Raw genomic sequence first — 25,204 nt, 5'->3', positions numbered from 1 at the left:
CTAAATTAATTTAGTATTTTAAATTAAATGGTAATTTTAACAGAGTAATTTCACCGCTGTGGGTGGAAGAAAACAGACTGGAGATGGAAGAAATGATCATTAGCAAGCTTTTTTATTTATGGAACTAGTCTCTGGTCAGAAGGACCACACATTCTTTGCCCTTGGATGATCTCCACTATTAATAATTACAGGGGTTCTGAGAAATAAAAGAAAACACACCATGCTCCAGGTTGACATGCCATAGTTGAATGGCCTATCAAATATTCCAGATTCCAGTTTCCCTGGGGTATTTGAACCAAACAACACAGCAGACCATATAATATTTGGTATTTTTCTTTCCTGTCCCTATAATTCTAAGTCTGTGAAGAAAGGAGAAACAAAACCCTGACAAAATTCTAAAACCTTCTTCAGAAACTGTCTGTGATGAGTATCATCCAATCTTGAGCATTTCCCTACAAACTGCATCTTTGAAAATGTTGTATTATTCAATATGGCTTCCTGGGCCAGCAAGCAAGTCCTGGGTATCAGCGGCTTGTGCCCAGCATTTCCTGGAGTTATTACAGGAATCTTAAAATGCTTTCCATGGTCAAAACTTTTTTTTATGAAAGCAGTATGAAAATAAATGAAATTATTGAATTAAACAGCATGTTGATGAAGTGATTTATTTCTCAGCATCTTAAGAACGTTATCCCTGGCATATATCAGTATATGTCACCCAAAAGTATCCCTCTTTGGCATCTAAATTGTTTTTGCAAAACTGTAGACAATAGTAGAAGCTATGAAAACAAAGTAAAAGTAATAGAAATTTATAAAGAAAGTCTCCTGCCAGGAAGAGAATCATAACCATGAATCACAATGAACTTGCTGAAAAAAAGCAGGGACTAAAATCTGCCCCCCAAACCTTACCCTGTCTACTGTACTTTTCTTGATCATCTCTGTGCTATCCCTCTCCTGCAACTCATAAATGTATTTACATGGGTCTATAGAATAATACGTCATAATTGCTAACATTAAAAATTGGTAGCATGAAGAGTAGCAGTCTTTATTGTTTACAGTCTTCTGTGCTTAAAAAACTTCAGCAGGTTGCAATATGCAAAACAAAATATTATCTCCATACAGTTGTGATAAAAGGAAAAGACAATCAAGAAAATAATTCCACTTAAAAACATTAAGAATTGGGCCCAGCACAATAGCCTAGTGGCTAAAGTCCTTGCCTTGCATAGGCCGGGATCCCATATGGGCACCAGTTCGTGTCCCAAAAGCCCCACTTCCCACCCAGCTCCCTGCTTATGACCTGGGAAAGCACTCAAGGATAGCCCAAAGCCTTGGGCTTTCAGATCTGGAAGAAGTTCCTGGCTCCTGGCTTCAGATCAGCTCAGTTCAAGACGATGTAACCATTTGGGGAGTGAATCAGCAGATGGAAGATCTTCCTCTCTGTCTCTCCTCTCTGTATATCTGATTTTCCAATCAAAACAAACACATCTTTTAAAAGTGTATTAAAATAGGTATAAGTAAATTCTAGGAAAGGAAGTATAAAACGTTGAAACCCATAAAAAGAGACATTTTCAGATGCATTTTTCCTCTACTGACAAAATTTCAAAAATGTCAATGTTAAGTCTTTTAGTCGCCCAGGTATCTGATACTCTGTTCATTTTACCTTGTCTGCTTGTTCACGCTGTTCTGTTCTTCCTGTTCACTGATCCCTTCTTTCGTCTCCTTCATTCTGTTGCTGAGCTCAGCCGCTGGTCTTCTTTGCTCACTGTAGTCGCCAGTACGAAAGCACTGTTGTTAAACACGTCTCCAGTGTGCTTGCGTTGGCTCACTGGAGTTTTCATCACTACTGACTTGAGATTATTGTCAGTGAATTCTGATCGCTGCCACCTCAGTGTTGACAGCCACAGAACGTCTCTTTTCATTCAGTTTGGGAACTTCCTTGGTCCATGACTGATTGATTGAAACCTGAACACTTTCCTATGGTAAGACTTAAGAGCTCATTGAATCCTGCACGAGCAGGCCCTTCTGGAGTTGACACAACTCTAGCAGGGAAAGGAGGCCACCAGCCTCCTTGCTGTAGGGACACGTAGAAGTCCAGGGTGTCCTGGTCCTCTATTGATGCTCAAGCAGCTACCTCTTCATTCACTGGGTGAGAAACAGAATTCTGGCTTCCCCTGCAATCCCCACTGATGTTGTGGTTGATGGGGCCTTATTGCAGCGCAGGTCCTCTGGGAGCAGTGGGAAACAGGAGCAGCTGGGGGCAGCCCCTCCCCTGAAGCCACCCCATGGGTAGGATGGAGTACTTCACTTACAGCCTCAAGAAGGTCACTGTCCAGGCAGGGTTAGATGACAAGTATCCCTGGACTACTAAATCTGTATTGCAATAGAGGTAAATTTTGTCTACTTTTACAAATCATGTATTTTTAAAAATAAATAAATAAAAGGGAAAAAAGGAATGTTCAAATTCACTACTCAGCCTATGCTGGCATAGGTGGCCTTATGGTCACTTTTTTTTCCTAGTGTATGGCTAGCATAGAGCCTTTATTCTTTAAGGTTCTCTGCCTTGCTAGGCTGCCCCTTGTCTGGGCCTCTCACAAAAGATCAATCTTTTGTTTGGGTTTTTCTTTCTTTCTTTGCATCCATTGGCATTTTCAGCGTGCTGCTGCTTAGCTACAGATCTTAGCTATCTGAAGCAAAAAGCAAAGCCGGGGACTACACAGCAGAGCCCCGGGTCACTCCTGGTGTGCTGGGTCTCCCCCTGAGTCTCCTTGGGCTTTCCTTGATTGTATAGAATGTCCAGGTATTTTGCTGTTTGAGCTAAAGGAGCAGGAAAGCATACCCCCTCTGCTTCCCAGGCACAGAAATTCTATCTACAGGTGTTATGGAGACATCTTTTTTTTTAAAGATTTATTCATTTTTTTTACAGCCAGATATACAGAGAGGAGGAGAGACAGAGAGGAAGATCTTCCGTCCGATGATTTCACTCCCCAAGTGAGCCCCAACGGGCTGGTGCGCGCCGATCCGAAGCCGGGAACCTGGAACCTCTTCCAGGTCTCCCACGCGGGTGCAGTGTCCCAATGCATTGGGCCGTCCTCAACTGCTTTCCCAGGCCACAAGCAGGGAGCTGGATGGGAAGTGGAGCGGCTGGGACTAGAACCGGTGCCCATATGGGATCCCGGGGCTTTCAAGGCGAGGACTTTAGCCGCTAGGCCACGCTGCCGGGCCCAGGAGACATCTTTTAACTGCATATAAGAAACCTTCACTCCTGCCTCTGTGGTCACTCCCACACATTTTTGGTGCCTGTTTTACTGGAAAAGCATATCTCCTCATTTAGAATGGTTTGGCAGGGATCCAGATAATCTCACGTATCTTACAGCTTTAGTTTCTTTTTGGACACCAGGACAGTGTGGCATCCTCCTAGAGAAGGTGGACCCTAACACAGTGATTCTCTAAGTCTGTGTTTGGGATGCGGTTGGGCTTACATGGTACTGTTTGAAATGAAAATTCATCCAGTTGGACAAACACTGATGCTTATTTATACTCCTGTCCTGGGAGGCTGGGATAGCCCCTGAGTAAGGGGCACCATTAATCCTCTCTGCTTGGAGAACCTGGGGACTCATGTGAATTATGAATTGTGCCCACCACTTCCTACAGCCATGGCCTCATGTCAGGTTACAGCAAAGAGCCCAAGAAGACATTTAAATTTGATGTGGATGGCTTAGTGTCAGGTAACTTGAGAGTGGATTTGGGTTAAAGGTATCCACCTTTAAGATTCACACACACTTCGAGTTTTCTGGAAAGGGGCAACCACACGCCCCTTGGTGGCTGCCAGAATGAAACCCACATCCCAGTAAAACCTGCTTAGCAAAAGACTCCCTACTAAAAACTCCTCCCATGGAAGAAATCCAGATAATAACTATCATCTCTGTAATTGAATTCTGATTTGACCAAAAGAAAATAAAGCAACTTTATAGGTTTTTCCATATTTGGCTTCATAAAATACAATTTAAGCTTTTTATAATATTTTTTTGCATTTATTTTTCATTAATTCTAGTAGGGAGCCAGGAAACCCTGGTCGCAGAACGAATACCCATGTCCCTTGCTTTTTCTACTTTGCTAATTTAATTTTTACATCACTTACTCTTCTGTGATACCTGTGTGTTTAACTTATCTATTTGAGACAGAAAGAGAGAGAGCAGGAGCGAGAGGGAGAGAGTGGGACTCATCTATCGGTTTACTTCCCCGCAGACCTCTGACAGGGTTCCAAAGGGAGAAACGGGGGCTTGATCTAGGTCTCACCTGTGGGTGGCAGGGTTTAACAGCTTGAGCCATCAGCACTGCCTTCTACGGTCTTCATTTAGCAGGAAGCTAGAACCGTAAGGCGAAGCCGGGGATCAAACTCAGGTACTACAATGTGGCACACAAGCAACTTACTCAGCATCTCAGCTTCTAGCCCAAATGCTTGCCTGCTTAGCTCTATTAAAACAAAATACACTTAAACAAGTCAGGTCTTCCTGCAGGCTAGGCTTTTTGCAGACTACGCTGTGGACTACTTTAGCCTGAATCCCAGGGTTCAAAGAAAATTTATCAAAGGCAACCTACGACTCCCGTGTGATGTCTCCTTCGCCCTCCACTGGAATGTCACCAGTGACTTTAAAAGCAAAACTACTTCCTTTTATACTCTCTATCCCTCTGTGGTCTAGGAAATTCAGGCACTGCCTTCACAGCATGAACCTACCTTCAAAGCTTTACAAACTAGTGGACATTATTCATACTACCAAAGATTTCTTGTACATCATGTATTCTTCCTGAGACTAGATTTTCTGTTGCTTCTTCAGGGTCCTCGGGAGACCACCATGCTTCTCTTTCCCTCAAAGTATTTTAAGCTATGTTCTGCTCTCATTTTCATGCAATTATTTTCTCCGTTTTTAATAAAAAATAAATGTTGGCTTTTTGAAAGATACAAGTTCTTAATCTCCCGCTCATGCCTGTCTCATAATCATCAGGTCTGCGGGCCATGTCTTACTACCTATCGCCATCTCTCCCAGGATGTGTGCTTCAGAAGTCAGCAAGTCCTAAAGCAGAAGTTCCCACAGTGAGGCAGATCCCTGAACCAGCAACAGAAGTATCACTAAGGGACTTGTCAGAAGTTCAGTTTCTGGAGCCTCACCCGAACTCTGAAAGACTCAGAGATTTTGATGTGGTTGGCCATAAATCAGTTTATCAACAAGCTTTCCAGTTGACTGAGAAGTTGAAGCTCAGACAGAAACTGTGACACTGGATGCGTATTGAGATAATGTGTGTGTGTCCCGTGCAATGTGGTATGTTGAACCCCTTACTACACTGTGATGGTATACCTGGAGATAGAACCTCTGGGAGATAATTACGACTATAGGAGGTTTTGAGGGTAGAACCTGCAGGATAGCATTTGTTCCTTTCCCAACAAGAGAAAGACACACTGGAGCTCTTCACCAGGTGAGGAACAGAAAGAAGACAACTGTCTTCAAGCCAGGAAGGGGACGCTCCCCACCAACCACATCTGCTGGGGCCTGGGCTCAGGCTTGCCTGTCAGATGTGTGAGAAACAACTGTGTGCTCTTGAAGTCTGTGGTATGGTCTGTGGTGTATCACTAGAGCTGTCCAAGTATATGCCAATTACTTTAAAACTCATCAGATTTCTCTCAAAGGCTCCCTAAACTTTATAACAGTAACAAAATAATACAAGGTGCTTTTCTTGTTACTCCTGACCCATGCGGATTAAGGCAGGCACACACACACACACACATACACACACGTAGTATCTGCAGACTCACTGTGAGTTAACTCCACACCCCAACTTACAAATGACTGAATGAAAAAAAAATCCTAAAATGATGTTTTCAATAAGGGATTTTAATGAACAGGATGAGACATGTTCCAATAACAGCAGCAGCTAAAGCCTGTGCTCTAAGACAGCCTCTCTCCCTTGGTACACGATCACAAGCAATTGCATCTGTGGTTACATTCCCCTGAGCGAAGGGAAACCTTCCGAGTTTTATTCTCTTTCATTTTGTCTCCTCACTTTGGCTCCTCAGAAAGAGAGCAGAAGCATCTGGCTTCCTGCTGCGCGAAAACAGGAATTATTCTCACTTTTATGAGAGACAGTGTTCTTTTGTAAACTTTCAAAAATCAGCTATTTGGAGGTACGATTTATGCACTAGGACATTCACCCATTTTAAATGAATAATTTGAAGAATCGGGATAAATGTGCACTGTTTTATAAACATACGATATGACATGGAATACGTTTCTGCTACGTGAAGAATTTCTCTTCGCCCTTTTAAAACTAGCCTTCTCCCCCAAAACTACAGACCCTAAAACTGAAACACGGTTCTCTTTTCATTCTTTTAAGATTTATTCTAGTACTTGAAAGGCTAAGTTAGAGAGAGGCGGGGGGTCTTCTACATGCTGGATCACTCCCCAAATGGCCACAACATCTGGGACCGGGCCAAGCTAAAACCAGGAGCTTCATATAGATGTTGTACTTGGGTGCAAGCGCCCATGCCCTTGGACCATCTTACAGGCTCTCTCAGGCCATCAGCAGGGAGCTGGATCAGAAGCAGAGCAGCTGGAGATCGCACGAGTGCCATATGGGATCCTCTCACTGCAGCTAGTGGCTTTACCCTCTGTACCACTGGCCCCATCACTGATTTTTCTAGACTTCCATACAAATGGAATCAAAGTCTTCTGTTTGCCTTAATTAGTGTAATTCTCCTTGAGGATATTTACTTTGTTTCTAGTTTTCATATATTACAACAGAAGTTTTTATAAACCTTTCTGTACTATTTATGATGTAAATATAAGCTTGCATTCCTTTGGGCACATGGGGATGAGATTATGGGATCAAATGGTGGACATAGATCTAACTTGGTAAGAATCCGCCACACTGTACACCACTTTACTTTCTCACTAGCAATACAGGAGAGCTACATTTATTCAACATCCTCACCAACACTTGGTGTTGTCAACATGTTTTCCTTTAGCTATTATACTGTGTAATATCTAGTTGTGGTTTTACTTTATATTCATTTGATGATCAATGTTTCATGAGATATGTTAATCATTTTATTTGGATGTTCTTCAATAGTTTTCAGATATATATTACAATTTAAAAATATTCAGGCCTGGCACATAATACATTCATTTATCCCTAGCTATTTAATGCTATTTTGAATCACTATTTTTTTTAGTCTCTGTTTCCAATTGTCTATTGCTCATACAGAGAAATGCAGTGCATTTCTGTGTACTGACCAGTCATCTGACCACTGTGCTAATTTCATATAGTCAGCATAATTGGAGGATTTTCCTTAACATTTCCTATTCAACAGAACTAAAGGCAGCCTAGAAATAAAGGCAGCTTTGCTTTTTACTCTCCAGGAACCACATGTGTGTCTCAAGTGATTGTACTCTTCACATCGGGAAGCCTGGGATGTCGCTGGGTGGCTACACCCCATCCCAGGGTACAGAGGTGGTTGGGAAGCTCGGTGTGGCTTCTCCCCTTATCTTCCTCCATCCCCAAGATACAGGAAGCAAAAATGTGAATGTGGAAATAATGGTCTTTGTAGCCCTTGACTCTTTGCGTCATCATCAGAAAAAAAAAAAGATGGAGTACCAGGGACACAAACTGATGCCCTTATGAGAAGCCATATCAGGCAGATTCACCTGATAAGCCACTGTGCTGGCCCATGCCCTGAACTTCATTTTAAACATTTAGTTACATCTTGCTTTAGCAATGATTTTCTGTGCTATAACTTCTTTAAAAATGTAGCTTGACTACAAAATACACCTGCGTTTCAAAGTATTGGAATTTATTTACCTCCTGCCTGTTCCTCTCCCTAAAAAATACCTATAACAATGCTTTCTTGGGATCCAGTATGGTGCCAACACACCATTTGGGCACTAGTTCTAGTCCTGGCTGCATACCTTCTAATCCAACTCCCTGCTTATGGCCTGGGAAAGCAGTAGATGGTCCAAAGCCTCGAGCCCCTGCATCCACATGCAAAATCAGGCAGAAGCTCCTGGCTTCCAGCTGCAGGGCAGCTCAGCTCTGACCATTGTGGCGACCTGGGGAGTGAACCAGTCAATGGACAATCTGTCTCCCCACCCAACCTCCCTCTCTGTAACTCTTTCAAGCTAAAAAATCATCTTAAAATGAAAAAGCTAGTGCTTTCATCTTAGTCATAGCAGTTCAGACACTGAGTTTTCAGTTTTTCCAAGACTTCAATCTGCTTCCTCATCAACTGAGCAGAGCTACTCTGTAGGAACCCTGAGTTTCAACACCACTGGCCCCTTACATCCAGCCTCCAATGGATTTGAAGATTTCCACCGCTCCTCCTGCCTCCCCATTCCTAACAGGCATGGACGCCTCCTGTCACTGTTGCCTCCAAGTTCCTTTATGTTCTCTTCTTCTGCCTTTTGTTTTTAATATATAAACGTTAACTTTAGACAGAGTCAGCAATACCTTAAGCTAAATAATTTCTCTTCAAAAGTTTATAATGAAGATATTGATGTTAAAATTAGACCTGATATTGAGTTAAAGGTAATCCTGATTATCATTCCCCAGTGGTAAATGGATTAATCATGTGCTATGCTACCATTAATCAAACACCACTTGTGATGGATGGGGAAATACATCTGAGGCCAATACTTGGGAGCCCACCAGCTGCTGGTCCTTAGAACGACAGCAGTAAAAATGGCAACACATAAAGTGGTGTGTCATGGATTCTCTGAGTACTGGACCACATTGAAAGAGAAGATGGAGAGTTTCATGAGTGGATCTAAAGGTGTTAAACCAAGAGTCTACAGTACGATTCTGTAAAGAGTCGAATTTACTGATGCCCAAGCACTTTACACGCTTTTTTCCCATTTACTATGGAAGTGGTTCCAACAGTTTGACTTGATGGAGTGATTCTTGGAGTCTGACAATCTCATTTAATGAGAAGAGATGCCAGAACTTTTCTGGCAAATGTAGACAAGAATAGAATACTGGAGTAGATTTATCCTGTGACCTGTATCTCCACCTACTTCTACCATGTCACTGAAAGAGTTTGCAGTGATGAGGAGGAGTCAAGAAGAATCATAGAGAGGGTTTTTTGTGGCCGACCTATAATCCTGGATTGAACATGAGAGATGCTGCCTTTCAGATGAGCACCTTGATTTTCACCTGGATCATATGGCTGCAGAGGACACATAGTCTCTTAATAATTATCTTACAAAGACAACTCGGGCACAGGCACTAACTTATAATTAGTAACTTTTCACTTGCATATCCCTTAACAGTACCAAATTTAGCACAATATCTATTGCAGTTAAATGCTCAGACAACTTACTAAAAGTGTTTAATCTATAACATAAGAAATATTTTAAGCTTGGAAGAAATCAGATAGAACTTGACCAAATATATTGTCATTGCCTCTTCATCAATTTTTATTCATAATTCTAGTATCTTTTACTGAACAGAGCAAGTAGGGTCATTTGTAGATAGACCCTGATACACTTCCTCACATACAAATAAGGTGTTGTAAATAAAATGGATAGGAATTGACCGTGGATATGAAGAAAAAAAATATACTTCCATAATTATAAGAGGAATCTTTTAAAGTATCTTATGTGATGTGTTAAAATATTGAGGTATAACCAAAGCACAATAAGCTGTACATATTTAATGTGTGTGCTTTACTAAGTTATGACACATGTCTGCTTTTGTAAATGCATTATTTTCCAAGTCAGTTTCTATTCCTTTGTAAGGCTTCCACCACTTCTCCAAGTAACCAGTGACCTATTTTATGCCGCAACAGATTAAGACTTCATATCAATGAGATAATACAAAATGCTTTCATGTGGCTTCTCTAATTTTTAAAGATTAATTAGCTTATTTGAAAGGCAAATGATATAGAATTTTTCGTCTGCTGGCTCATTTTCCAAATGCTCACAACATCCAGGCTGAAACCAACAGGCCAGAATTCCATCCTGGTCTGCCACACAGATGGCAGGGACCCCTGACCTAGGGTCACCATTTACGGTCTTGTCAAGTGCATTCGCATGAAGTTGACCGAAGCAGAAGAGCTGTGGATTCCATCAGAACTCCAATAGGGGATGCAAACGCTTCAAGCGTCTGCAGAGCACAATGCCCAGCCCTCTTCGTGCTCCATTCGCTGGATGTAATTACTTAAAAACCCACCGTCTCACTGCACATACTGCTACTGCTTGCTTCTTGTTCCGGACAAAGCATTCCTGAGTGAGACTGAAAATAACAACCTGCTTGAACTATCAGGAAAAAAAAAAAAGACCAGGTGAAGGGCCCCTTTCTGGAAATCTTCATGCCAGGAACCTTCACGAACTTTCCTACATTACACTTGGTATTGCTGATTTACTTTAGAGAAATGTGGTTTCACGGGCTGGCATTATGGTGTAACCTGTTCAGTGGCTGCCTATGGTTACTGTGCTGCTGGCAGCCCATGGGAACACCGAGTTAAGAATCTGTGTTACTATTTTCCATCTAGCTCCCTGTTAACGCGCCTGGGAAAGTAGGAGATGACTGAAATAGTCAGGTCCCTGTACCCACAGGGGAGACCCAGATCCAGATCAAGGTCAGGGCTTTGGCCTGACCTGGTCCTGAAGAACCAACCAGCAGAGGGAAGACCCTTTTTCCTTTCTCTCTCTCTCTGTCCTTCTTTACTCTGTCTGTAATTTCTCCTTTCAAGTAGATAAGTACATCTTTAAGGGAAAGATGTGATCTTACCAAATTTGTTCTTACAAAAAAAAAATCTGTTACTGAACATTTTCCTTCCAATGCAGAGACCAATTACCTAGCCAAATAAAGCAAGTTACAGAATTGCAGCTATGAATGTACCTTCCCTATGGGCCAGGTAGGATTTACCTTATTATATTTATATAAGCTCCCTACCTGTCAGCTTGCTGTTACAGGCTTTTGATCATAATTACAAGTTTGTAGATAGGTCAGCCCTTGTTCAAGCTACTACAAGAAATGCAGTTCAAAGTCAACTTGATTGAGGAAGACCACACAAGTAGCAAAAGCTCTCATGTAAATATAACTCACCTCAGTGCAGTAATAATGATAGTAACTAACAGCTACTTGAATACTGTCAACGTACTCAGAATTATCACCAAAGTTTTATATACATATCTCACTTACTAAAATTGATGGTAATTATTTTTATTTTATGCACAGGAAACTGGGGCATGGAGATATCACAGAGGAAATTCAGTGGCAGAACAGAGTAGAGCTCGGAAAACAACCAACTCTACAAATATGCCTTCGTGAGAATTCTGGCCCTGTGACTTCGTAGGGCCAGTGACCCTGCTGGTGATATAGACAGTTGTAAAATAAATTCTATGAAACAAAAGTAACAACCCGTGAATATCTTGTACAGCTTTGGTAATAAATGTAAGTAAAGTGCTTAGCAGAAAGTCTGACACAAAATAAATAATGAATACTAGTGATTAAAAATATTGTAATCATTATTATCACCATAACCAAGCATTATTGTGTTTAATCACTAAAGAGCAAACTTTTAACAAAAGTATCAATCAAAATTGACCTTGTAAATATTGGCATTTTAAAACCTTTGGGAAATTAATATTAACTAAAATACATTCTGCTTTTCTACCAAAATACTGATTAATACCTATTATTAAGTTTGTTTCCTGACAGCATATTAAGGTAACTCCTAATTTTCTTTAAAACACATGCAAAGAGAAACACATCTAGAATTTTAATCCAACAACAAAGATGTGTGCCACATGGCTATTACCTGAAATTTAGCAATTGTACTCCTTGATCAACAATCTGTTACACTTTTATTAGTTCAGCCAACTTCCATATCTTACTTTCCTCAGCACGTAATATAATGAATGCTCCTACTGCAACTGCTTCACAGTAACTCTGAAGTTGCCAAGGCACATACACATAAAATCTCACAAGGAAGAGATAAAAAAAATAGTATCATATGACTCTCCATGGCCTACTGGAAATCTGTGTGACTGGGGAAAGCTTGAAGGCTCACTCTTGAATGCACAGTTAGCCCCAAGACCCTTTTTCGTAGTTTCCCCACCCCCTATACAGCTGATCATAACCAAACGTTTTTAGGCCGTTACTTAAAGTGAGGACCACCAGCTTGCCACATCCACATGCCCTGGCTAGCAACATGAGAAAATTAACCTTTCCAGTTGCTTCTCTCTCTACCTCCATTCCAGCCTAAACTTCCTACCACGACCTTCTCAATTAAATGGTACAAATTCCTGTCTAGAGTTCTCCTGAATTGTAGTTACCCATCATATGACTGTAAGAAAATACTCCAGGCTGTTAGCACCAGGCAGCTGGTGGGAGGAAAGCAGGGTAGGAATTGTTCTACCAAGTCATCCTTGGCTCTTTGTAACAGAACAGAACTGGAAACACTGTTTAGCCTTTCCAGAAAATAGCTGAGCATTTCGCGGTTGGCGTTTGCAGGTCGACATCAAGTACTTCCCAGACACCCACATGAAACATTTCTCTGATTTTAACCTGTTACTAAAAACCAGATGGTTGGAAGGAATCTTAATTTGACACACTCCTTATTTGCGTTAGGCTTACTGCCCTAGCCATCTGCATTTGGGGTGCATTACAGGACTTGCTTGTCTCTTCTTTGGTAATAAACACACACACACACACACATACACACACACCCCTTAATCCTATCAGCAGCACTATAATGTCTTGTTTGTTGACCTGCCATTCCATCCATCATAAAGAGTGTGCCCACCTCTGTACCCTTCTCAACTCTGCCATCTTCTCCTTCTATCCAAGCACTTTTAATGATGGTGCCTTTCTATTACACAAAGATGAACCCTTTCAAACAACACCTTTCCACAACAAGCAAAGGATGGTTCTTCCATTTAAGAAAAAACCGTACCTATACTTTGGATCCTATCAGAGTCCTGTCTTTTTGCAAATCTAACTCTATGGATTGCCCCATCTCATTGTTTCATTTTCAGTCTATCGTTCTCTCTGGGTGGCTTTTGCTTATTTTGTATTGTTTTGCCACCAACATTTAAACATTCCCAACTTTGACTTCTAAAGCAACAACAAAAAAAAACTCCATCAACTCTGTGCCAATTCCCCATCAACTAATTCTCCATTTTTTAATTCATAACCCACTTCCTATTTTTGTCTTTGTTTTTTCAGCTCCTCAGAAGGATACCCCAATGCCAACATAAGTCCCCTGAAACAATTCTGGAAAAGCTCACTGACTCTGTTACCACATTTGTTGGGCTGATCCTGCTCGCAGGACTTCTCCATGATATTCCACTCACTCCTGTCTTCTTGAAACATTCTCTATTCTTTCTAGGAAATTGCTGGAGTCCCCAGAAACTGTGAGATTTGTCAAAACTTTATTCTGGGATCACTTCTCAGGTCAGACTGTCAGCTCTGCTATGCTGTTCTAACTGCCACCCAGCTACCCACACTTCATTTACCAGTAGTATGCTAAGGAACCCAAATTAACTTTGCTGCTAATCTTTGATTAGGTTCATGACTATTCATGTAACTATACATTTACCTTTATTCACGTATTTCCAAGGCATGTTAAACCTAATTTGTCCAATCAACAATTCTATTGTTTCCCAAACTGTTTGTTCTGAGTGTTCCCATCTAAAAGTATTACCACATATGTAGCTGCCCTCACAAAATATTGGGTGATTATTTTTCATATTTTCTTCTTTCTTAACTGACAGACCAAAAAGAAAAAGCAGAAAAATCTGGTCTAACTACCGAGTGGGTACTAACTCCCTTAATTCATACTGCCTAAAGGAACCTTTGCTACTTGGTAAAGCAATATCTTAGAGACTGCACAGTGGCATAGCAAGCTAATTCTCCTGCTGTGGTGTTGGCATCCCATATGGATGCTGATTCTGGTCCCAACTGCTCTACTTCCAATCCAGCTTCCTGCTGACAGCCTGGGAAAGTAATAGAGGATGGCGGAACACCTTGGGCACATGCATGCATGTGGGAGACCTGGAAGAAGTTCCTGGAGCCTGACTTTGGATCCACTCAGCTCTGGCCATTGCTGGTATGTATGTAATCAGCAGAAGGAAGATCTGTTTCTAAATCTGACACTTCAGTAAAAAAAAAAATATTTAAAATAAATGCTTAAAAAATCTTGAAATAACTCTTTCAATTCTGTTTGAGCACTTCATCTATACTCCTTCTCCATAGGGGAGATGTAATAAAATACCTTCTTGGGAAGTTTATAAGGAACTCAGCCATTGCACATTCTTTTTCTTTTTGCTACTCATCCTCCAATAGTAGATGCATTTTAAAACATATCAGAATAAAGTTAACCAAAAAAGTACAAAATATGCACATTGAAAACTCTAAAACATTGTTGAAAAAATTAAGATCTAAATAAAGAGATTGACATGTGTTCATGAATGCCAATTCCTAATATTGTTAAGATGTGCCCAGAATTAATCTACAGGTTTACCCTATCCAAATCCAAGTTGGTTTCTTTGCAGAAATGCAAGTGGATTAAAAACAATGTTGAGATAGAAAAATTAAAATTTACAGTTCCAAATTTGGAAATCAGAGACCTTACACCTCCCAATTTCAACATTTATTTTTCAAAGCTATTATAATAAAGATAGCATAGTACCAGCTTAAGAATAAATGGATTGATAGAGTAGTACTATGAATCCAAAAATATGTATTTTCAACAAAACAGCCCAGATGTTTTAACAAATGTTTTGACAACTGGTTTGGGGACAATTGTGTATCCACACTAAAAAGAATGAAGCTGAATCCCTACTTCACATCATATATAAACATTAACTAAAAGTAGATTGGAGAACTAAATTTAATATGCTTTAAATCAACAATAGGTCAGCTAGTTAGGATTTCAAAAACTAATAAACTGTTCAAACAAAAGTAATACATTCTGTAACTGTGGCCTAGACAATGACTTATTAGCTATAAGAAACAAAAGAAAATTTTGACAAATTCAACTTTGTCAGAATTAAAAACATCTGCAGTTCAGAGGAAATCATCAAAAAAAGGAAAAAAGACAACCTACAGAATGGAAGAATATATTTGCAAATAACAAAAGATTTTTTTTAATACAGAATATATAAAGAGAAGCTGCTATACCTCAATTGTAAAAGAAATAGGTAGGGGTTGTGGCACAGTGAATACGGCTGCTTACCCGCAAACTAGTATTCCTTAGGGTGCCTGTTAGATTCCAACCTGCTCCCTCCCTTTCCTCTCAGTGAATTTGCCTGGAAAAGCAACAGAGACAATCTAAGTAAATAAATAAACCTTTAAAAAAGCATGGCTAAGTATCTGGCTATCTCTCCAGAAAAAGTACATATGTATATAATAAAAAGACCCAACATTATTAGTTATCAGGGAAAGCTAAGACATAGCACAATAAGGGATCATGAAGTCCCCTTGGAGGAACAGGATTTAAGACAGACCGTGAGTGTTGGTGAGGATGATGGGGAGACCGGAGCCCCTGTATAAGATCAGAGGGAATGTCAATTAGTGTTGAAAAAGTACCGCTAGCGTTCCCATTTCCGCAGGAAGCTTTATTACTACAAGGACTCTGTGGTAACTAAAGGAATATGCACCCTTAAAAAGACGACACAGTCCATTGAATGCATTGTTTTAACATAAATTGGTATTAATTATCTGGTGGCAGAATTCATTTGCATGGCAGGACTGGTCACATGCCTGTTATGACATCATCAGTAAGCTTGTAAAAATACTCGTATCACAGAAGTTATTTTTTTCAGTAACCTACCTGGCTATTTCAGAAAGTGGAATTAAAAGATGTTTATTTTGATGTAAAAATTTTCAAATTTATATATATAAGAGGTATTCAAGCAGCTGGTGGAAAATACATATTATAAAAATACTATGCACACATTTAAAATACTTTCACACCAAAATAGCCACTTTTAATTCCATATTGCCATTAACTTTTAAAAATATTCCCATATTGGCCCAATGTGGTAGCCTAGCAGGTAAAGTCCTCGCCATGCACACACCAGAATCCCATATGGGCGCCAGTTCTAATCCCAGTGGCCTCACTTCCCATCCAGCTCCCTACTTGTGGCATGGGAAAGCAATGGAGGAAGGCGCAAAGCCTTTGGACCCTGTACCCATGTGGGAGAGCTGGAAGAAGCTCCTGGCTCCTGGCTTCAGATAGGTGCAGCTCCAGCCGTTGTGGCCTCTTGAGGAGTGAATCACCAGATGGAAGATCTTTCTCTGTCTCTCCTCTCTGTACATATGACTTTGCAATAAAAATTAACAAATCTTTAAATAAAGAAATATTCCCATATCATATTTGATTATGTTATTCTTCTAATATAATAAACTATTTTTCCACCATTAGAATCAGGCAATTTGAAGAAGTTTCAAGATACTGCTAGTTTTAAAAATAATTTATATAAAAATATAAGCAGACGCAAGATAGATAATAATGAAATCTTTAAGCTTCAGCCTCCGACTATGCTACTTACTAGCCAGATAAGATTGAATTATTTAAGCTGTCTCAGTCTCTTATTTTTTTAAAAAAAGAATACCAGTAACTCAAATGGTTGTGAAAATAACAGTAAATTATGATACTTGTAAGCAACTCGCACAGATGAATATTAAATAGCAATTTATAAAATGGTAGATCACACGGAACATTTCCATAAGCAAGATTTTTGCATATTGTATATTTCCATATCAAAATACAAACACATTTGAATTAGTAAAGAAACAGCGGCATAATGTTCCTTATCTTGTCAAATATCATTATGAAAATAAAAGATAGGATACTATTATTCTATAAAAAGAAAAGACGTATTAACAAGAGTAGCTATTTACATTTAAATTGAATACATTTAATTTTATGTTACGCATTTCTTTATGGTAGAATGAAAATTTATCCTCAGACTATTCTGGTTTGCAGGCTGGATTTAGAGAACCATAATTACAGTAGATAGCTAATAACTATGACTCTAATCTAGCCGATCAGATCCTGGTTGCAGACAATTGAACATCTCAATCATTCACGACTAGTCTCATGACGGACTCAGCAAGTCACCGAGACCGAAATTCATAGCATGTTCAAATCACACAGGATTAACTTTTCATGCGCTATTCAAACAAATTCCTGCCTGTAGTTTGTTTTTTTTCTTCTTTTTTACTAAGATTTATTTTACCCACTTAAAGGCGGAGTAACTCAGAGAGGGAGGAACAAAGCCATGCTGGTCCCGGGCTCCCTGCTCACATTGGCCAGTGCGGCCGGGAGCTCCATCCGCCCTCTTGCGGATGGAGGGACAGCAGGGACAGCCTAGGTGCATCAGCAGCGAGCTGGATGGCAAGCAGCACAGCCACGGCCAGGACCTGCACTTCAACACAGAATGCCAGCACTGACAAGCATCAGTTCCACTCAAAGTGCCAAAATGCTGGCCTGGTGTCTATGGTTATTTATTTTTTTTTTTTTTGATGGCAAAAACAAACAAAAACACTATGATATTCTGTTCCATTTCATACATAACCACTGCTTCAAATGTCTGGAAAAATTTCTAGCTACTGATATTTCATTCTGTCTTTACAAACAGCTCTGAAGGACTTAAAGAATATGGGATTAGGGCCCGGAGGCACGGCCTAGCAGCTAATGTCCTCACCTTGAACGCGCCCATGTGGGCGCTGGTTCTAATCCGGGCAGCTCCACTTCCCATCCAGCTCCCTACTTGTGGCCTGGGAAAGCAGTTGAGGACGGCTCAAAGCCTTGGGACCCTGCAACCACGTGGGAGGCCTGGAGGAAGCTTCAGACTCCTGGCTCTGGATAGGTGCAGCACCGGCCATTGTGGTCACTTGGGGAGTGAATCATCGGATGGAAGATCTTTCTCTCTCTCTCTCCTCCTCTCTGTATATCTGACTTTGCAATAAAAATAAATAAATCTTAAAAAAGAATATGGGATTAATGCCATAGACAAAAGAAGCTATAGAGCTACCTGCAGAATGACTAAATTTTATATTTTAGGACCATGCAGTGCTCTTGTGGAATATGGCTTATATAATTTTAATCAAAAAGAAGCTGGTAACAGTATAGTAAAAATCTTGATGTTTATACCTTTGCCTACGTATGATATTTATGAATCAAAATATTCACCTTTATTTTAATGAGTAAAACTTAGGGAAAAAACTTGAAAAAATATAAAAATAAAAAGCATATATAGAGAGATGATAAAATACAAAGGTCTTTAAAAGACTTAGAGAAGGGCTTGGCGGCGTGGCCTGCTGGCTAAGGTCCTCGCCTTGATCCCATGTGGCCGCTGGTTCTAATCCCGGCAGCTCCACTTCCTCTCTATCTCTTCTCCTCTCAGTATATCTGACTTTGTAATAAAAATAAAATAAATCTTTAAAAAAAAAACTTAGAGAAAAATTCATATTACAAAAAGATGCATGCATCTCAAAAATTTTACAAAATAGACGTGTTTGAATTCTGTTTCCCATGCGCTTTTAAAAAGTAACTCCAAATTGCAGAATTACTGAGGTAAAGAATTTATATATATGTCAAACGGCACATCTGTAGGATTTTTACAAGGATCCAAATGATCTCTGCTCTGATGGGATAATACAGGCTGTTTTGTACAAGGGCAGTAGGTCTTTATTCTGTACCAACACAGAACAACACATGAGCAAGGTTTTCTCCAATCATAAAGAGAAGACGGGAGGAGAGAATCAGGAAATACACGCCTCTGGATTTGGAGCCATGTCCAGCATCCTTCCAAACTGAGCAAGAGCACAGATTCTTTTCCCCACCAGAACCAAACTGCAAATTCCCAAGTTTGTCACCGACTCTAAAGAACTCCATGTTAACACAGCATTCACAGTAGTGATTGTTAGGGTCTTAAAGCAAAGTTGAAGACTCAACACATAAGACGATGTATGCAGTACAAGTAGGGCTGTGTAATCTTAAATTATAGGGAGTTCAATAGGAGCCTTTGAGAAATGATTACGTTTATCCATAGCATTTGCAGGTCCGCCTTGCCAGCTTCCATACGGCTGTCACAATGGCAGTGAAGGAATCATGGAACCTTCCATACAGCCTTGCCAATTCTCTCTCTTTTTTTCAAATAGGAAGCTGATTATTCAGTTTGGGAATTAACCCAGATTCCTTGTTTCTCTTTCTGCCTACTTTATTCCCCTACTTTCTGATCATTTCACTTCCAGCAGCTCTGCCAGGGGGTAGAAAGGGACACTTAAGAGGAACTCAGTCAATGTCCCACTGTTTTCTGGTAACACAGATAAAAATGATTTGGAAGACTCTATTCTAAGACTACATTTTACATCTGATTATGCAAACAGCAGATCAATCAAAACTCTGGTAAGATTATCTCAGTTTCTATATCAATACTCCATTCTATAGAAGTGGACATTCCAGGCCTAACATCCTGCTTCCTCTCATTACAGTGGAAAAATTAAAATCTGCTCTAACCAAACTTTCAGAGTTTTTTGCATTTATTTTTAGCTCCACACATGGACTCAAAATTGGTTTAGAAAAAACACAAAGCAAATTTAATTTTGACCTGATGAGAACCATTTACCACATGTTGAACCACTTAACAGAGTTTCCATTGTAAAACAAGTTAACAATTGAGATAGGGTAGTTTCTTGCCCTCTGACTGGGCTTTGTAAAAAGTCTGAAATTTTTTTCAGAATATTATTTCCTTGCCACTTTGCTCCCAAGCAATATTCATTGTTGCAGTGAAAACATCCCTCTTCCCCGACCCCTGAGCCCAGCTTGGGACCAATTTATGCCATAAAGCACATCATGGTATTCCCTCTAACACATCCTAGGAATCAACAACAAATCTTTCAATGACCTGGTTTCACATCTCAGGAACTGTGATTTGGTGAGTATCAGCATGAAGTACACAGGGAGGCAGAGGTTCAAAAACTAAAAGAATGAGCTCCAACTAAGTGGAATGAAGAACCTGCCTTCAGGTGCAAAGAGACTATAATTTGGCTGATATTGTCATTCTCAATCTCCCTTTCAAAAAGAGATGAGCACCGAAGTACCTGTAAAAGAACATCCTCCTCCCCACCAAAACACTTCTAAAATAATTATGCACTGCTTTTATTCCGTGAGAGTGGTTAAATAGGAGAAGCTTCTAGAATCGAATTCATGGTGATTTATCATTTCTAATCTTAAACTGTTCAATTTGAAAATTATGATCTTTTCTATTGCTTGGGAGCCCTTGAAAACCAAAAATAAGATTTACTTATCAAGATCTGGATAGCTCTCTATTCAGAATTTTTAAAGAAAGATCAAGCATGCAAATATAACTATAGCCATAAAAACATTTGTATGTTATTCTTAAAACTATGAAAAAGTACATGGCAACTGGAAAATGACAAAAGTACTGTGATCTTCATCAGGTTAATTAGACCTAGCTCTTCATTTTGAAGGGTGGGTTCAGAAACACTACCCCTTCATGCAATGGTTGTGGAGTCCAAAGCAATTCCTAGAAAAGAATTTCTTGACATACTACCTTTTGTGTTATATAAGCAAAACTCAAATATTCATTATCTTTATAAGCAAGCTTGAAAAGTTAGTTGAATATCTCTGGGTTATGTTACACGTAGAGAAATAAATCTGAAAATACCAAATTTCTCTGAAATGTCCACAACAGGTTTGGTGATGGCCTTCAGTGTAGGTGTTGATGGACCAGATCAGGCAAGCAATTGGATATTTACTTCTCTCTAGACCACAGCAGCAGAATCTGACTCTCCGTAACTCCATGTCCAAATAATTGGTCCAAGTAATAATGATTGTAAACCTGCTACAGAGCAATGAACTCCAGTGAAGAAAAAAATGGGACACATCTAAATGAAACGGCACTTCCTAATGAGCCTGGACACAATACTGTGGTCTTTCTCCTACCTCTGCATGTGCTCAGCTGAGGACACAATTGTTACCATTGGCATGAGAATTAAACAAACGCAAAGATGTTTAAGGACACTGTCTAGTGACCTCCGGGTTGCAAAAACAATCCTGGTGTACATGCTACTGGGTTTCTTATAAATGAAAAAAAAGATGTTTTTGTGTGTAAGCCTGCCTATTTATCTGTGTGTCACTGGGATTTAAAAAATAAGTAAGCAAAACAAAAAACACTCCCAACTGGGGCCCCTTGCTTCCATTTTTGAGCCTCACAGTCTACTTTCAGCACAACATCCAGGGGAATGTTTTAAACTCCCATATTTCTCTGGCTCAAAATCATCTGGTGATATCCTATAACTCCTAGGATGAAATCGGAAGTTCTTACCCAGGTTTACAGCATCCTATAGGAACTGACTCGCTTCCCCCACTAACCCTCCTTAGCTTGGCTACAGCCACAACGGCCTTCATTCTGCTCCATGAATAGCTATTTTTCAGTATAAAGCTTTCATTCTTGTTCACGATGCCTATTTTTCTCCAAGTTGTTATTTCATTCTATTTTGAGTTTAATTGTGTTTAATCTCCTCAGCAAGGCCTTAATCATTCTGTTCAGAATAGCTTGCATGCTCACCTAAACACCACCCATTATTCTATTGTGCTGTATTATTTGCTACATAGCATACCATGTGAAATAATTTTCTATATTGATTTGTATACGTCATTGTGCCCATCTCCCACACTAAAATGTAAACTCCATGAGAGCAGAGATGTCAGTTGCTTTTTTGCTGTTTTCCTGGAAGGTCCTATCGACAGCCTGAAACTTCTTTCAATTTTGTTTATAGTCTCTGATTTGTCTTAGTGTTGTTTCAACTTTGTTATTACTAATGGTATCAGAATGGTTTCTCTCCACTTACCTCCCCCCATTCATACCTCTCTCCCGCCTGTCTTCCCTCCTTCAGTTTCTCTATCAGTACCTCTTTTACTTAGGGCCTTATACAGTATCTGCTTATAGGAAATAGTAAATATTTATTATACAAAGGGGAAGTAAAACTACCGTACGAATAGCGAGCATCTCAAAATCTCCGTCAAACCGAAACAGCAGCAGGGACTCAGAGAAGAAAGAAAACAAAAGTAGGCAAAAGAAATCTTGGCAGGAGAGCATGGAAATAACACAAACAGAAATGTCACGCAAAACAACTAGCTTTAAACACCGATGGATACATTCTAGCTTTCACCACCACCAAACAAAAAAAAATGGCTTTTGCTTTCATAGATAAAACTGAAATATGAAGAAAATCCAGCCCCAATGGAGCTAAGTGCTAAGTTCCACCAACCCAGAGAGCCTTACAGACCTGAGATGTAGACTTGGATATCAAACAGATACTAATTCGTTAAAGATAGTCAAGATGTGAAACTTAGGCAAGGAATATGCCCCTCCCCTTCAGAAAAACACATGGAAGGTTGGAAAGGAGTATGAGCTCTGTCTCAGGAAAACTGCTGAAATTTCAGAGAAGCGTGGAAATAGAGGAGTAAAACAGCCTTAAAGTACCTTTTAAAATACGATGTTGATGATATGCACTTGGAATAAATACATAAAATCTCAGTGAGTTAGTACAACTAACGATATACAGCAGAGAAGGGAAGGTGGAGTTCTCAAGTTCGCACATCCTTTGCCCTTGTTCCCTCCTCTCTGTGCTCCCATATCTCCATCTCTGTGGTAACTGGTGTCATGGTAACCAACAGGTCCAGCTGCTTGGCTAGCTTCCCGCAAGCCTGTAACTAACACTTTGGCTCTGGGCCACTCTTGTCTGTGAATCCATAGAAGCCACCGTGGGGCCTGGTTAGTGTGGCTATTTGTGTATGTGACTGCTAGCGAGTGGAGGTGGACATGTGAATGTAGTTGTGTGTGGACGCGTGGCTGTACATGTCTGTGTGTGGATGGATGTGTCTCTGAGTATGTTTCCAACAGATGCTATGGATGCAAAGGCACATATCTCCTGTGGCCGCACCACCACAGGGAGCCATGGGCTCATCTTTGTGTATTTCTCATTGCCGCATTTCTCATGTGCTGCTGATCTATAAATAAAGGTATGAGAAATCCACAAATGACTAGGAGTTGTTCTCGGACCTACCGGTATCTGGGTCTGCTTGTTTTGGGCCTTAACGCCTGGACATACAGAGATGTAATAATGGAGAGATGAAGAAGGGAGGGGAGGGGAGGGAGAGGGGAAGGGAGAGAAAGGGAGGGGAGGGGAGGGGAAAGGAGGTGAAGTGAGGTGAGGGGAGAAGAAAGGAGGTGAAGTGAAGTGAGGGGAGGGGAGGGGAGGGTACAGGAGAGAAGCCAGGGAGAGATTATAAGATCATACTTGTTGATATTTGTTAATGTGAGGAAAGGCAGTTTTTTAAGTTCACAGTGGAAAACATAATTTTGTTCGGCGATACATCCAGAAAATCGTCAGAGTGACCATACCTCTCCCTTCACAAGCTTGATTCCCTGGAAAGTACCTCTGGCTGACTGTCCAGCAGGAAGGGATAAAAAGGCCCATCTTGCATTCAACACAGACAGAGCATATCTACACAAAGTGTCAGTCAAAGGCAGCCAGAATACTCACTCTACCTAACAGCACATGCAATTATCTCCAGGGTAGGTCATGAAACAGGCATCAATAATTTTTTAAAAATACAAATTATATTGTATGTTTTCTTAAATCATAGGACAATACAACCAGATACCAAAACCAACCAAACAAAAACCTTGCCAGCTGCAAGAATGCATGGAAAATTAACTAACTTATGCTTCAAGGACAAAGACATTTATAAATTTCCTGAAAGAAATGAAAAATGGAAACAAACACAACATATTAAACCTTTGTCATAAAGAAAAAGCAGTACTATGAGAGAAGTTTGTTGCAACCATTGCCTACACAGAAAATCGGAACATCTCAAATCCAAATCATAGGGCCCGGTGCCATGGCCTAGCAGCTAAAGTCCTCACCTTGAACGCACCGGGATCCCATATGGGCGCTGGTTCTAATCCCGGCAACTCCACTTCCCATCTAGCTCCCTGCTTGTGGCCTGGGAAAGCAGTTGAGGACGGCTCAAAGCCTTGGGACCCTGCAACCACGTGGGAGGCCTGGAGGAAGCTTCAGACTCCTGGCTCTGGATAGGCGCAGCACCGGCCATCGTGGTCATTTGGGGAGTGAATCATCGGACGGAAGATCTTTCTCTCTGTCTCTCCTTCTCTCTGTATATCTGACTTTGTAATAAAAATAAATAAATCTTTACAAAATCCAAATCATATCGCAGCACCTTAAGAAATTACAGAAAAAAATAAACTGGAACCAAAGAATCTGAAGAAAGAAAGAAATTCTAACATTTAGCACAAAAAATTATTAGAAAGTTAAAAAAACTACACGAAGAAGTCTGTGGAATGAAAATCTTTTTTAAAGTTAAATAAAACAAACCTAGCTAGACTAAGAAAAAGAAATAATTCAAATGTAAAATCAGAGACAAAAGGAGATATTACAAATGACACTGCTCAAATATAAAGGATTAATAGAGATAATTAGGAACAATTGTACAATTGATAACCTAGAAGGAATGGACACATTTTTGGACCTATGAACCTTACCAAGATTGAACGAAGAAGAAACAGAATATCTAAGGAAATCAATAATGAGTAATGAGAATAAATCAATAATTCACAGTCTCCCCTCAATAGAAAATCCCAGGATCAGACAGCTTCACTGTGAATGTATCAAATATTTAAAGAAGAGTTTACACCAATTTTTCTTAAATTATCCAAAAATATAGAAGACAGAATTCTTCCAATCTCATTCTGCAAGGCCAGCATTACCTTAATATCGAAACTAGAAAAGGGTCCAAGGGATAAACATTGTAGGACATGTTCGTGGATAAACAGATGGATCCAGCCTGGGGCAGCCTTCCTGAGGTAGGCGTTTATTAACCAGTCAATGCGAGATCTCTACCTCTTTCTCCCTGACTTTTAAATGGATATCTGAAGTTTTTTCTTAAGAGGTTACTAACAAGATCAAAAGGAACTCACCACAGGGAAGCAAGGATAGTTCCACATAGGCAAACCAGTAAACATGAGACATGACATCAAAAGACTAAGGGGCAGTGTGTGGAGCGGCCGACCCCACACGGATGAGGGGCTTCAAGATGGCGGCTGGCCGAGTGCCAGGAGGCGGGACTTGTTCCCGCCTGTAGGCAGGCAGGAGG

This window comes from Ochotona princeps, chromosome 26 (genome assembly GCF_030435755.1).
Source record: "Ochotona princeps isolate mOchPri1 chromosome 26, mOchPri1.hap1, whole genome shotgun sequence".
Lineage (NCBI taxonomy): Eukaryota > Metazoa > Chordata > Mammalia > Lagomorpha > Ochotonidae > Ochotona > Ochotona princeps.
This window is presented reverse-complemented; position numbering follows the sequence as displayed.